Source organism: Amphimedon queenslandica, unplaced genomic scaffold (assembly GCF_000090795.2).
Source record: "Amphimedon queenslandica unplaced genomic scaffold, v1.1 AMPQUscaffold_13421, whole genome shotgun sequence".
In the NCBI taxonomy this organism is placed as follows: Eukaryota; Metazoa; Porifera; class Demospongiae; order Haplosclerida; family Niphatidae; genus Amphimedon; species Amphimedon queenslandica.
The window spans coordinates 167718-171751 of NW_003546343.1; the positions used below are offsets into that span (position 1 = coordinate 167718).

Below are 4034 nucleotides of genomic sequence, written 5' to 3' on the forward strand. Positions count from 1 at the left end.
TATTATTATTGGTATTTAGATGATGGTGAGTTAAGTAGAAAGGAGTTTGTACACGCTTTTAAAATCAAGAAACTCACGAGGTTTGCAAAAGGTAAGTATATTAGTTTAATTTAAAATGATTCTTCTCTCCTTTAGTCACGAGAATTAGGACTAGCCAAACTAATGAACTCTGTTGTGGCTTGCTCTGCAAAAGCAGTCAAAGATAAACTAGGGATTGAAGCTTGAGTTGGGGCTATGGTGTGATCAATCAAGTCAGGATTATAAACTATTTTATATTATAACAGAAATATCTTTTAGTGATGGCAGGATAGAATAATATTATATAATTTATTTTTTATGTACACCATTCTGTTTGAGTAGCAACAATACAGAAACATTTGATTATACTTAATTTTATGGGTGACTTGACATTTTGAACACACACACACATGCCCTCATGTTGTGTGGGGATTTGTGCCCAATACAAAATGTGCCAGGAGTACTCTTGATAATGCCAAGATCAGTTCTTTGTAATCTTCTATGCTCTTTGCCAGTTGAGCCTTCAACTTATCAATAACAAAAAGAAATACTGTAACTCATTGTATGTCAATGAATGTTCATTTCTTTATACAATTCCGATTTAAACCATTCATGAATAATTCTGTTTGACGTTAATGATATGAACGAGGTGTCCAAATGCTATAGAGACCGCTACATGAAAGCCATTCAACAGAATACCATTGCTTGAGCCTAATTAACTACTTGTAATAGCTATGTCCCCATGAATATGTTTAAAACAGATAAACACCTCATAGGAGGTGTTTATCCATTATTAGTACAACTACAAATCAGAACAGTTGTAGAGCATTCCCACCTGTCTACATGAACCATGGACCATTAAGTACAAACCTAAAACATTTAAGTAAAACGTAAACCTAATAAAGCAGATGCATGTAGTTTAATTTGGTGGTTGCATACAATGATTGTGGCTTGTGTGGTAAATGTTTTGGAGTATTTCTTAGAATTGTTAGATCTGTACTTGTACAAATTAGAAGAAATAGTTCAATACACACATAATGTCCTCCCTCTCCTCTTTCTCTCTTTACTTAATCCAATTGATCTGTAGTTTAGTGTTATGGTATCAGTTCATCATCGATAAGATAGTAAATTTACTCAGTATTTATGATTCACCTAACAACAGATCCAAAACATTTCAATACTCAAGTCAAGTAGTGAATTGGCTATGGCTGATACTTGACAATGCCCCTGCAATTAGGTCCCACAAGAGAAGAGATATAACTAGAAGACAGGAACACTCTAGCATTAATAATATGTACCAGAAATTAGTTCAAAATGACAACTATATATATTGCAAGTTAACTGACTTTAAAGGTTAGATTCCATCTACAAAATGAGTTTAGGCAAAATGTCTGTAATTTCTGTGACTACACTCTACAAAATTTCCATATTTGGAGTTTGAGCTGCCAGGCTATAATAAGAGAGCTAATGTTGCATCAGCAAGTATACTGTAACTGTTAGTAAAGGCAAGAGTATGTCTCTCCTGTTAGTGGTTGTTCTCTTATTCTTCAGTAGCTCCTGCAGTGTCTTCTCTGGTCAGTATTATGTGTCTGATGACTGCAGTTCAGTTACTCAGTCACCTTGTAATCCTTTATCAGTGTATGCTGGGGATATGTCTCAATACAATAACAGCATCTTCTACTTCATTGGAACCAGTGACATTAATGATGATGTCAACATGACTGCAGTAAGGAATGTTACTCTACATGGGCTGGATCAGTCTCATCTTATTAGTAGCAGGAGTAATAAAAGGTCTATTCTCATCTATAACAGCAGTCATGTCATTATTTCCAACATGTCAGTTTATAATATCGGAGTTGTTGCTAGATCATCGAACAATATTACAATAACTAACTCTTTATTTAATCGTAAGACAATAAAATTAAACAATGCTTTTGATGTTAAGGTATCATCCTCAGTTTTCATTCATTATAATGTAGATATTAGGTATGAGCCTCTTCCAGTATGTAGCACTGAACTACCTCATTACTCACTAATAGTGACTAATGTCACATTATTGAATTACAGTGGGATGGAACTATATACTTATCATGGTGCTTCATACAATCTGTCAGCCATCTTTCATAACTATCATAATATACTTTATAGTGACTCTAAATTTATTTTGGGTGATAGCCTTTTTTCTTTTTATATTAAGAACTCATTATTTCGATCAGCTCCTGGTTACAACTACTATAATATCTTTCGTATTAATTTTAGTGCAAAACTGAACCCAAATAAGTGCAAGTTTCCTCGTATTCAATTAATTTCTACTTTTGTAATTGAGGATAGTCAATTTCATGATAGTTGGTATGGAATTAGGGTATCTGGAGTTCCATACTTACCTAGAACACTTAGCAATCACTTTATCATTATTATCATTAAGTCATGTTTGATAGCTAACAACATAGCTCGGGGCTTAGAGATTGATGAAAAATTCTTGACATTGGTCCAAATCAATATAACAGATACAGTATTTATTGGAAATGAAGCAAATGTGATAATAAACAGTAATTCTATTAGTTTCAGTAATGTTACTTTTGCTAACAGTACCTCAACAGGATTGACACTTAAAGCATCAGTAGTAACAATTGAGAATAAGTTAACATTTAAACACAATACTGGAGTAGTTGGAGGAGGATTAGCAATAAATGACTCATCACAATTGATAGTATCATCATCAGCTAACTTGGAGTTTATTGGTAATCATGCTTCTTATAAAGGTGGAGGGATCTATCTTGAACATACATCATATAGTGGCATAACATTAGAGGCATCAGATATACCTCTTACATTAATAAATAATACTGCTGGAATATATGGTGATGATATATATGGATATACTACTCATCATGGAAACAATCAGTTCAACTTGACAAATCCAATCATTAGTTCAACAGGTGATGTACGGGAAATGTATTTTTGCTTTCCTGATAAAAATCTAGGTTATGAACAGATTTATCCAGGTCAAGCACTAAAGTTTCATGTGGCTTTGTTTGGTAATGATTACTTTGGATCACTAAATGTCACTGATGGTATATTGGCAATACATGATAGACTCACTCCAGGTAGTGCTCATACAGTCGATTATGTGTATGCTAGATCTAAGCCTGATTCTAATTGTTCATCACCAATCGAATACAAACCAAACCATCCTCCCAGTCATGTAAAACATACCCTGCTAATTGTTACAAAAACATCCAGTGACTCATTCTATCACATTCTATCCATTCATTGGGATTATATTGTTAATGAATGTCCCATTGGTTTTAGTGTAGATAGTTCACAAGGTAGATTTATCTGTGCTTGCAGTCAAAGTGTTTCAAGAGAGAATGTGACGTGTAATATAACTAGTCTAAACATTACACACAATGGTCTACTGTGGATTGGAACATATCATACCACTACACCTTTCAATGCTAATGCAACCAATCCTAATGCATGCATTATCAATGAGGACTGTCTCCTCTATTGTTCTCCTAATCCTGTTACCTTTCAGTTGAATGACACTGATACTCAATGTGTGGATAATAGAGGACACAGAATGTGTGGATCATGTAGAGATGGATACAGTCTACTAATGGGATCAAACAAGTGTGGACAGTGTCATGATAATTACATGATAATAGCTTGGATTGCTCTGTTTGCAGTGATGGGTGTACTACTTGTGGTTCTACTCATTGCTCTCAATTTAACAGTATCAGTGGGTACACTCAATGGTCTATTGTTTTATGCTAACATTGTCAAGTTATACGAGCCAGTCTTTTCAAGGAAAGGAGCATTACCAGTCTTGAGTCAAGTCATATCATGGATTAACTTAGACTTTGGGTTTGAGATATGTTTTCACAATGGTATGGACAGTTATGCTAAACAATGGCTCCAGTTTGCTTTCCCTCTCTACCTGTGGATCATTATCATTATCATTATACAATTGTGCAGGAGATACGGTAAAATATCAAGATTGATGGGGTCTCATG

At 34.3% G+C, this 4034-nt stretch overlaps 1 long non-coding RNA gene across 1 annotated transcript; it reads left to right on the forward strand.

Annotated features, from left to right (window-relative positions):
- The first annotated feature begins 56 nt into the window (after window positions 1–56).
- LOC109581758 (uncharacterized) lies at window positions 57–391 on the forward strand. The gene is made up of 2 exons (XR_002184755.1): window positions 57–91; window positions 136–391. It is a non-coding gene; the product is annotated as an uncharacterized LOC109581758 (long non-coding RNA).
- The last annotated feature ends 3643 nt before the right edge of the window (window positions 392–4034 follow it).